The sequence below is a fragment of the Megachile rotundata genome, chromosome 10 (genome assembly GCF_050947335.1).
Source record: "Megachile rotundata isolate GNS110a chromosome 10, iyMegRotu1, whole genome shotgun sequence".
NCBI classification, from domain to species: Eukaryota; Metazoa; Arthropoda; class Insecta; order Hymenoptera; family Megachilidae; genus Megachile; species Megachile rotundata.
The window spans coordinates 9,532,312-9,544,800 of NC_134992.1; the positions used below are offsets into that span (position 1 = coordinate 9,532,312).

At 37.0% G+C, this 12,489-nt stretch overlaps 1 protein-coding gene across 5 annotated transcripts in view; it reads right to left on the reverse strand.

The window, feature by feature from the left end:
- Ppn (proteoglycan-like sulfated glycoprotein papilin) overlaps window positions 1-12,489 on the reverse strand; it is a 185,354-nt gene that overhangs the window by 160,627 nt on the left and 12,238 nt on the right. The gene's annotated exons all lie outside the window — the stretch shown is intronic.

Consider the following 12,489-nt stretch of genomic DNA (forward strand, 5'->3'; position numbering starts at 1 on the left):
TTGTGTAGTGAAGTATTGAAGTGGGTGAAAATATAGGAATCAGTGAAAATGTACGGGGAATCATCAGTGAAAGTATGTGAAGTGTATTCATCAGTGAAAGTGGAGACTTCTGTATGTTTACAGAATTTCTTTTTCTTTTTGATCCTCCATTACATCGTTGCATTATGTCACATGAAATACGATATGAAACTATTAAATTTTACTAAACAAATTAATATTTTGTAACAAATAAAATTATCTAAAATATTTGTAGTCTCTTGCAATACCAATATGTGTTGCACATATGTGAAATTATACAATCTTCCTTTAAATAAATATTCTATCATAAATTATTTTCTTATGCATATATTCTATCATATATATTATGTTTTCTGACGTACACCGCCTTTTATTATATATTTCTTAAATTTCCTCGTACAAATTATTTTCCATTAACCCCTTGATTGACTCCCTATTTTTTGTTCACAAAAATTCAGAAATTCAAAAAAGAATAACTTGTAACACGTAAGATCACACGGCTTAATCACGCAATTACGTAAGGGAAATTCATTTGGGGTTTAAACTGCGCATAATTTGAATCATAAACCGCAACAACTGGCTACGGAACACTTCTTACAAGGTCCAGTTTGATGTCATAAACGTTCTCGGAGGGTAATCACCGAGTGCGAGCGTATAACAGCGAAATGGGGTGGACGTTGTCGAGGAGTTTGGTCCACGCTTTGGGTGTCCTGCGGTTTTTCGACCGCGGTACGAGAGAAGAGCACCGCAAATCGTCCCAAACTGTCCGCTCTGTTATTAGCCGTCTGCCACCGCGAACGATCTCGTTTACGGCGATAGAAAACAAAAGCAACGGGTCGCGGAGATTAAAGAAATAAAAGGAAAAGGAGGGAAACGCGTGTCGGGATGCTCGAAAATATGACCGGTCCGTTTCGTTGTCCGGCGACGATAATAATTTTTGAGCGACAGTTATGACTGACGGGACACGTACAGCTAGCACGGAAAAAGCGATTCCACACAATGGACCGTGACAGCTGCACATTTTTATATATAAAACGACACCGAACTCTTGGAACCCTTTCTATTCATATTTCTACGGTTTATTTTTTTTCTACTGCTTTTGTACGTTTGGGGAAAACTGGCGACGAAGTTTTTTATTTTAAATGAAGGTGTCTTTTGGAATTTTCAGCTTGACCCTCTTTGTTCGTATTTCTTATCTTTCATCATTTATCATAAAAGTTGTTTGGAGTTAGATACATGAGTTTAAGATATCTTGTTTCACATTTTTCACCCCTCAAACACTTAGGAACGATTGAAAAAATTTAGGAATATTTTGATCAAGATGGAGGAAACGAGTTTCTAATGGACCTGTCGCAATTCGCATTTAACCACTCGTTCAACTACTCACGTGTCGTAACATGCTCCGGGAATTTACGTAAATCGATTTAATTTCCTCCATCGATAAAAATTCATGACACCTCTCGTAAATCGTTTATGGTTTGTAGGGTTCCCGTGTCGCAACGTGGTCGCTATCGATGCTGATTAAACCAACAATGAAACTAAAATGTACAGACACGAGAATTCAATGAAATAGTCACGCAATAGATTATGACTTAAAAAGAATTAGAAACAATGCACCGAGTCAATGCTGTAGAACGTTGTGTGAACGAGGTGACCCAGATAAACTGACATATAACAAAGCTAATTTTTGTTAATATCAATTTTGCTCACATCTATGATATCACTAAAAATAAATACAAAAAAATTTTTGTTTAAATAAAATAGTTCAGTAAAATTATATTAAAATCAAGATTAAATTTAAATTTATTTTATTCTACAAAAAGTACCACAGCTAAAGGGTTAGAGCTCTATGCGAAATATAATACATATCTAGACGTTTACATAAAAAATATACAATTGGTTAAACAAATAAATAAAATGAGAGAATGTACGTTTTAGATGGCTAAGCTTAAGGTATGTCGTAACTCATGTACCGCAGTGTATCCAGCCGATAAGAAGCTAATTTATGTTATCGAAAAGTGTATTTCAGGTTGATTCCCGCATCTTTAAAATCGAAAGCCGCATTCCGTGCGAGTAAACTCGATCGAGAAAAAAAAGGATGAAACACGAAGAGAGACACGCAAAGTGACCGCGCTCTTCTACGGCAGGGAGTATCGGATCAAGGCAGCAGTACGCGGTAGAGGAGGCAAAGCGGGCCTCGAGCGTGTTCGAGCGGTTTAGAAGCGTCGTCGGTTTGGCACGCGTTGCGGGAAGAACGAGGAAAGCGTCGCGTCGAAGAAGGAGGAGGACGGCGACGAGAAAAGCGTCGATCGAGAACGGGAGAAGGCGTCGGAGACGAGGCGGAGGATCGACGAGAAAGCTTGATAGGGCAGGCCGACGGTGCAACGAGGACGAGGCGACAGAACGGAGCAACAGAGTGCGACGCGTTCGGTGTTCGTGCTACCAGGCGAACATGAACGTGGCCGCGTGAAAAGCAGACGAAGGGCGTTCTATCGTTCCCGGAAAGAGGGAAAAAGACGAGGAACAAGCGGCGTACGAGCGGAAGAAAGAACCCGCCAGCGGGAAAGAGAGCAACAAGAGAGGCCTGCGGAGACTGTGCCGACGCGACGGAGCGAGCGAGACGCGGCCGAGAAGAGGAAGAACCGAAGCGAAGCAACAGGTTGCCACATCCCCCCGGACTGGGGATGCGACCCCGGAGAAATTCCGCGACGTGATTGCCGCGATACGTCCGATCGAATTAGCAAACGTCGCGAGATATTTCTACGCAAATCCTCGATTAGTAGGGTTCATGGTATAACTCGGTTCGAAGGCACTTGGGATACTTGAGAGCTTTCTACACTTTGGGCGCTGGTGATTCGAGACCTTGTAGATTTGGGAAAATTAATTATTCGACAAAGTGGATTTGTCAAGGGTAGGAATTTGGAAATTTGGAGACTTGAGACTTTGAAGAATCAGATGAATTTTTGAATAGGTAGAATCTGAGGAATTATTGAAGAGAACCTGTAGGACTTTTGAATTAATAGAATTTGAAGAAATATGAAATTAGTAAAGTTAACATAGCAAGAAATTTAAACCCTTGAGCTCCCAAAATAATTTCCATCTTAACACCCCTAAACACCTAAATCCTTAAAGCACCTAGAATTTCGAATGCCATCTTACCAAACACAACTATTTACTCCTTACTATTACAAAACCTTACTTCTACAATACATGGAAAATCTAACATTGCTTTCAGCGAAGAAGCAAATATAAAATCTAAAAACAATTGCATGCAACCTTTCCGAAACTAGGAACAAAGGATATACCGTTTAAAATTCGCGAGGGATCGTTTCGCCCATTCCAGCGTTCCGAATAATTTAACCGCTATCCGATCGGAATATCAGCAACGCAAATGGTTTCAGGTTGTAGACAGAACGTCTGGCTGGCGGATCGTGGCTCGTCGCCACGTGAATCATATTTAATGCAACAACAGCGGCGAGCATCAGAAGCGATCGTAAAGCTTGCCATGCTGCAGTGGCCAGCAACGCACCGTAAATTTTTTGCTTCTCTCTGAAAGAACACGTAGCTGTATCCGATTCTCTACGGTCATCTGGGTGTTCGTTTCTGATCGGTAGAACCCCCGATCCTTCGATAAACGATCGACGAAGAAACTCCTTTAAACAACCTATACCAATGTCTCCCTTTAACTTCACGTTATTTTATATTTTACTCTTCTTACAAAATTATAAAGTTATATTCTTATTACACGTTTTGATACATTTTTCATTTAAATTCATATGAGTATTCATATGAGTGTGAGTATTAATTCATATGAGTATTAATATGAGTATGAGTATTAATTCATATGAGTATTCATATGAGTATGAGTATTAATTCATATAAGTATTAATATGAGTATGAGTATTAATTCATATAAGTATTAATATGAGTATGAGTATTAATTCATATGAGTATTCATATGAGTATTAATATGAGTATGAGTATTAATTCATATGAGTATTAATATGAGTATGAGTATTAATTCATATGAGTATTTATATGTGTATGAGTATTCATATGGGTATGAGTATTAATTCATATGAGTATTCATATGATTATGAGTATTAATTCACATGAGTATTAATTTCATACTGCACATGTGTGGAATGTAGTCCACATAGTGTTCCACATATCTCAACTTCTACATCTGTTACACACATTCTAATATTGGTCCAAATTATTACATATGAAGAATGATTAATTATGAAAGTCATTTCAAGTTCAACTCTTCCTATATTTAACGGTGTATTTATAACTCGAAGTTAATAAATTTTTACTTGACTGCTAACGTGTGCAATGTGTGGAATTTGAGTAATCCACGATACCGTCAATTATATAGTTATTTGTAGAGAAACATTTGTCATTATCAAAGTTGCGGTTAAAATATCCCACGCGCGCAAGACGTTCATTACAGCGTGCATTTTCCTTTGGCTCTATCACGATTCCCATATTTTTTCCAAGCATTCCCCTTGAACCTGGCTAAGGGTCGCATCCCTATCGCGGTATTTCATCGAAGTTCCTCCGCAAAAGTGAACAGTCGTCGGTGTGCACTCGTTGTTTCTTTTTCCTCGAAGCATCATCATCATCATCATCCCGACCGCGAAAGAATCACGACGCATGCACAGAAGGTTGCAAAGGAACGAGCAAACATTTTCTCTTCGCTTTTATGTCTGGCTGGTGCACTTTTGCTCTCTTTGCGGGACGTCTCTTGGATCTCGTAATTACCGTGATCAAACAATGCAACGGAGAATCGTATGTTCTTACCGGCGACGATGATCCGTGAATGTGGCCTATGGCGTCGCTGACGTCGCGATGGAGGATCTATGGAGCCTAAGGACATTCCATGCTAGACCACCATAGAGGCCGGGGGATCAATTGTGACCGCATGATGCTCTTTGAGAGCTGTGCGTGATAATACACAAACGGATATGCGGTCAAAAGCCAAAGAGAATCTTGCTGATACACGTGTGAATCGGGAATTCATGCTAAATACGATTGACAGTGAAGGCACCGGACTGATGAATAATCATTTCATTGACATTGTATTTTGGGGTTTTGGAGATTTTTGTAGATTTTACTAATTGGGGTTTTGGGGATTTTTGTAGATGGGATTTTGCTAATTGGAGTTTTGGAGATTTTGGTACATGTAATTTTACTAATTAGGGTTTTGGAGATTTGAGTAGTCCTAATTTTGCTAATTGGGGTTTTGGGGATTTTGCTAATTGGGGTTTTGGAGATTTTGGTACATGTAATTTTACTAATTAGGGTTTTGGAGATTTGAGTAGTTCTAATTTTGCTAATTGATGTTTTGGAGGTTCTAGATGTAATTTTGCTAATTGGGATTTTGGAGATTCCAGTAGCTGTAATTTTGCCAAATAGGATTTTCGAGATTTCAGTAGATGAGATTTTGTTAACTGAAGTTTTGGTGATTTTTTCAAATTGAAATTTTGCAAACATGTGACCATTTTTCTCAAGTAACTAAATATGAACGACATAGTTTTTTTCTATATTTTAAGTCATGTGAAAGTACACTTTCTTTTATTTTCTCTACCATAACAAACAGGTAGATATTTAAATTCCAGAGTCTCACTTGTTACAACATAAATTTCTCACAATATATTTTAATTTGTCTCACACATATATTATAAAACCTGCTATATTATAAATCTAACTTGAAAATGAAAAGAGTGAAAAATTCATCTCCAAATGTATAAATGAAACGTAAATTACTTTTAACAATTCCAATATCTTTCTTCCATATAAAAGTAACACATAACCTCAAAAAAAAATAAAAGTAATTAAGGTTAGGTACACAGTAGTTCAGAGCAAACGCAATGATCCAATTTGCAAAATTGCATCCGCAACGTAGAACAAAGAAGATGAACGAATATCAAAAAACGTCAAGGTGTACCACGTTCTTTGTTGACTCTATATGGCGAGATGGGGAGGCGAGCGAAGGAAACAGTAAATATAAATTATTATCCAGCATTTTCATGGCGTAAATGAGAATGGAAGGTCGCGTGTCACAAAAATGATGATACATGAAGTGCTACGGGAATAATGTGTCAAAAAGTTGTTGCTATTCAAGGGACAAATCTTGAAAAGAAAAAGAACTTGTTAACTCGAGAATTTCTGCCATCGTGATATACAAAATGATTTACGAGCTTGACAATCTTGTAACTCGATTGTTTTCGCAACGTGTATTTTCGACGATACGATCTTTGTATTCGCATTCCTTTCGGAGGAAAAATTAATCTGCGCCTTGATATTAATTACCGTTAATAACATTGCGAATGTAATCGTACGCTTTCAAGTGGATTGACTTCATTACCATTAAGAGAATAATTCAATTACTTCGAACGATCATCCGGTCGAAAGTTCCGAGAATTAATTACGGCTCCCTTCGGGATCTGACATTGAACGATCGAAATAAAAAATCAAGCCGATTCTTATTATTTGGATTTCAATCTTTAATCTTTATTAGTCGAACCAATTATTTTAAGAAACTGTTATTTTATTATATTAAGAAACTTGTGAGGAATTTATTAAAACCTTATTTTTATTTTACATATTGTTACAGATACAAATTTTACTACATAAATATTACAAATATGGCGGTACATACTGTATTCATCCCATTGTATAACAAGTGTATTTTTCAAGATAAAAAATTCGTAGAAATCGTACTTAAAAATATTGAAACCGAAATGACTACAAAATGGACGAAACCTAACCTAAATTCGTTCCCAAAATAAACGATGCAAACTAATTCCGCGACCCGTCCCTGGATGAAATCAAACGGAAGGTCTGAAGGAGGGAGGGAAAAAAGGGAAGAAAAAAAATAACTGGTTGTCTGCAACCCTTGACAAGAGGGCAAGAACCAGACGAGCGCAATCGAAAGGGCCATTGTTACGAGGAATCGAGGACAGGATATTACTCGTTAGTTGTGATTCGAACTTTTTATTACGACATTGTTTCTCCTCCTACCCTCCATCCTGCTATTCAGAACTGAATAGGAATATTAAAATGCATCGTGCGTTAATGGGTGGTCTTGGTATTTCGTAATTAGCGTAATTACCGATCGTGTGTCACGGAGATTTATTGAAAAGTGATTAAAAAATAGTTGGAGATCTTCTGCGATATTGTCAGGCTTCTGAAACGTTTATTGCGTTGTGAATCAATTTTAGTGATTTTAGTTTGCTCGGAAATGTATGACAATTTGAAAGTTTCGGAATTTGAGAAATTTTGGTAACTTGGAAATTTAGGGGTTTCAAGATTGGAGGTTTGAGGGATTTAAGGATTTGAGAGTTTCGAGATTGGAAATTTGGGGAATTTAGGGATTTGAGAGTTTCAAGATTGGAAACTTGGGGGATTTAGGGATTTAGGAGTTTCAAGATTGGAAATTTGGGGAATTTAGAGATTTGAGAGTTTCAAGATTGGAAACTTGGGGGATTTAGGGATTTAGGAGTTTCAAAATTGGAAATTTTGGGAATTTAGAGATTTGAGAGTTTCAAGATTGGAAATTTGGAGAATTTAAGGATTTGAGAGTTTCAAGACGGGAAATTTGGGGAATTTAGGGATTTGAGAGTTTCAAGATTAGACATTTGGGGAATTTAGAGATTTGAGGGTTTCAAGACTGGAGGTTTGGGGGATTTAGGGATTTGAGAGTTTCAATATTGGAAATTTGGGGAATTTTGGACTTTGAGAGTGGAAAATTTGGGAATTCAAGATTTTAGAGGATTTAGAGCTTATAAATTTTAGAATTTAGGAATTTGAAGATTTGGGGAATTTAGAGATTTTGGGCTTTTGAGATTTGGAAATTTTCAAAATAAATTATTTGGAAATTTATCTGAAGTCTGAAGAGGAATCTGAAGTCCTTTATTTTGTCATTGATACTTATAAATTCAAAAACTTAAGAATTTGATAAATTGCAAATTTGGTATTTTTTAATTTATCAATTTAAGAAATGAAACATAAGAAAGTCCAAATTTTAGGAAACTTAATTCGAGTACCCTAGAAAATTCAGAGACAATAAATTAAAAAATTCCTATATTCAGAAATATATAAATGTAATTGCTATTTAAAAATTAATACCCCGATCCAGAAACTCTCAACCCTCCATATATCAATTTCTCCTAGACAACCCTTCCTATTCCACCCTAGGATTCCAATCTTTCGAACTCTCCGATTAAAGAGGAATTAGTGAATTTATGACACGAAGGTTCGATATCTTAGTGAGGATTAATGTTTGGAACGTGATCGCATTAACCGAAGGGCTGCTACGCACAGAAGCCAGCAATCCCGTTTTCCCGCAAGCCATATCAATCCAATTCTATAAATAATGGGGAAACTCCGTCCTTGGAGTTCATAAATAATGGAATCCCTACTCGCGGGCTATTGCCGCTGACAAGAATTGACTGCCGGCTACTACATCCTCGAATTCTCGGATGCAACCACCGGGGCCCAGCTATTATTTCACGTGGAAGAGCAACCCGTGATCTCCGTATCCTCCCCCTCGTATGTATTTTTAATGGCCGGCTCTCTAATTTATTTACCTTTACCCGTAAATTTCCCGACGAGAAAAGATTAACGTCGCTTTATCAGAATTCGAAAGAAGTCCATCTTATCGGCGAACGGTAAATACTCGACGATTTTCAGCGCTTGCTTTTCGACAAATGGTTCGGCAAACAGTTTTGTTCGACTGAAAAAACAGCGACTATTATGTCTGAAAACACGATGCCGGAAATTGCGGGGGCGAACGATTATCGAAGTACAGATCATCGAGCCACGATTAACCCTCGAAAAATGAAAATGTTTGCCACACCTGAAATGGAAGCCATGATGAATGGCCCGCGCGGCGATTTGTTTCTCTTTATTCTCGTTTCGGTGAACTTCTATTTCCGACTGCTGCAAGAACTCTCGGACGCCATGTTGGATATTATCGCTTTTTCTTTCGATGAACTTTTCAGATGGAACGCATTTATATGGAGACTGACAGAGTTTAATGGAATTGCGATTTTCACTTGCTGCTTGAAAATAGTGTTTTCATTTTAAAATTGCATAAAATACTTTTCTTAAATTGTATAAAGTTATATCAAATACTGTAATGAACTTCTGATTAAGATCAAAGTATAAAAGATTTGAACATGTGGAATGTAAGACATGTACATATATGTAGCAACATAATATAAATGAATATGTAATATGTACAAAATATTTCATCAAAGTAAAAATGTCCTACATGTCAGACATTTAAAATTTTTTAAATATATTTTCATGTACTATTTTGATTTTGTACATATATACGTATATGTACATATATGTAAGACGTATAATACATATATGTACTGTATATCAAAAAGTTACATGAAACTGTTCTACAAAAATTTAAGATGTCTGACATATAGGACATTTTTACTTTAATGAAATATTTTTACATATTACATATTCGTTTATATTATGTTGCTATGTTATTTTATTATGTATCTTCTCTATGTAACAAGTATAATAAAACATGCAAAATATTTGAATATTAAATATGTGTCCAAGTATAAGTGACACATATGTGTACACATATGAGTGTATCTGTATATCTACCTATCTGTATATGTAAGATAATTTTCCGAGTTAATTTTCTTACACGTCAACAAGAAGCTTGCGAAATAACAGGGAATTCCCAGGACACCGTAAATTTAAAAGTTGCTCAGCATGGAGAAGAGGAAAGGTCGTCCCGTGGAGTCCAGAAGGTAATCGACGCGGAGCGTCCTTTTCGTCTGACCTTTCTTCGACGAAAAGCCTCGCTGGGACACACATGTGCACCCGTTGGAAGTTTAGACGTCGACCGTTGACCTGGCTTCCCAAATTATTCAGCAAGATCCCGACCCTGGGCTATATCCCACCTCCGACGCGGATATTGAAGTCGCTTCGTGAACGACGGAAGTTGAGACTCGAGTTCTACTCGATACGTGCGATACTTAATTCACGAGCTGACGCTTTTATCACTTGCACATACTCAATTCGGTTACTTGTATCGACGGTTAACCTTTCCTTTGTTTAGAGGCTGGGGAAACATGTTACGTAAACGCGGCTTTATGGACGTTTTACTGGGATGTGTTTGTGTAATAAAAATGGCGGCTCTAGGTATAAGGGATGGTAGATAATTGGAAGGTTATGTGGAGGAGTATATTGGGTAAAATTACATGGTACGATTATGTGTATATGGACAAGTTTTAATTTTGGGTTATTTTGTAACTGAAATAGTTAGAAAGAAGTTCAAGATGTGACCAAGATCAGAGTCGGCCATTTTGAAGTAATTGTAAGACTAAATTAAAAATAGGTAAAATCAGATGAAATTATATAAGAGAATTAAGAAGAATACATACATGTAAGAAGTTACATATACATACATATGTTTTGGGTAATTTGTCAAGTGAAATAGTTAGGAAGAAGTTCAAGATGTGGTCAAGATCAAAGTCAGCCATTTTGAAGTAATCGTAAGACTAAATGAAAAATAGAACAAATCAAATTAAATTACATAAGAGAATTGAAAAGAATATGTACATACAACAAATACCACATACATACACATATGTCAGATAATTTGCTGAACTAGTTAAGAAAAAGTTCCAGGTGTGACCAAGATCAAAGTCAGTCATTTCGAAATAATCACAAAGCTAAATTAAAAATGGATACAACTAGGTTAAACATAATATGACTAAGAGTATGATATGTAAAAAGAATCATATACACATGTTTGCATTAATTTATCAATTTAGATAATTAAAAAGGAATTCAAGATGGAACCCAACACCCTTAAACACCCTATATATTTCTGAAATCACATCCTTTTCGAAATAAAATGAAAATTGAAGTCTCTCAAATTAACAACGAAATGTATCCATAATTGTTAGATGTTCTAACCTAACCCTGCAAAAACGTCGGTCAAGGTTAATGGCTTTTTAGGATCATCAGATTTTATTGTCAGCTGAAAGGCGTTTTATGTCGAACGAACTTTCGTTTTTCTAGTGACAGTAAGTCAGTGGGGAGTTCTCGAACAATCTCACCGTCGGAATAAATAATAGTAAAAGCGCGGGGAAACAAATGGAACGGACACGAGCTTGCATCGAGGCAGAATTCCCTAGCCGAGAAGGACCGTCTCTGAAATAACGAGACCGGTAAGTCGCGGACAATCCCGTGTTTCACTGGGTTATTTTGGCTCACCCCAGGGAAAGGACTGTTATTTCTGTTCCATAAGTTAATACGCACGGGAACAGACCTTCCTTTCCTTCCTGCAGTTTTCGTTCTGCGTCTCGGAGAAAAGTATTGCCGGTTATTTATCGTATACCGCGTCGCTTGTTTGCTGTTGCAGAATTACTCTTTTCTGTATGCTCAACTTTGTCGTCATCGGAAAATATTTGATTCTTACGTATGAAATGTTACGTTTCAGGAAAAGTTTTTTGAGTCCCAAAGATACAAATATCTTGATTACTAGATTTCTGAATTTTGGGGATTTTTATGAAAATTTTTTAATTTTCTCAGAATTTCAATTTTGGACATTTTCGAATTTTACTATTTGGAGGTTCCTGAGTTATCAAGGCTCACTATTTGGACTTCCCTAAATTTCCAAATCTCACTATTTAGAATTTCCTACGTTTCCAATATATCACTGAAAATTTTCCCCCAAAATTTCTAAAATTCCAAGTTCCCAAGTCCCTATATTCTCAAATTTTCAAATTCTAAATTTCCCTAATTTACAAATCCCCATATTTTGCAATTCTCCAGTATCCAAATCCCCAAATCCTCAAACCACAAATCCCAATATCCCATAATTCTAAAATCCCCAAATCCTCAAATCCCATAATCCTAATATTCCCAAATCCTCAAATCCCAAAAATCTCAAAAATCCCAAAACCTCAAAAACCCCAGAACCCCCCAAAACCCCCAAAATCTCAAAAAATTCCATAAACCCCAAAACCCCTCAAAACCCCCAAAATCCCAAAAATCGCTAAACTTACAAAATCCCCACAAACCCTGAAAATCCCAAGAATCCCAAAGTCCCCAAAATTTGCAACCCCACCCACAAAAACCCTAACTCCCCCCAAACTCCAACACTCTCTAAACTCAAAATTCGCCCCGCAACTAAAGACCGAAATCAACCATAAACGCCAAACGCAAATGTTCTATTCGAATCGATCTCGAAGAAAGGAAGAAAAGAAAGATGGAAGTAATGGCTTCTTAAAAGCTTCCACAAGTTCTAAGGCAAGTGTTAATTACGGTTCCTATCGGGACTCGAAGCTTCCAAAGGGTCCACCCATGGAGAGGTGCTCTTCGAGGATTTTATTTTATTCCGCTTTATTTGATTTTATTTCGTTAGCACGGTGGTCTCGAGAGTCGTGAGCAGCGCAGATGGAGCTCACCGGAATATTACGGAAC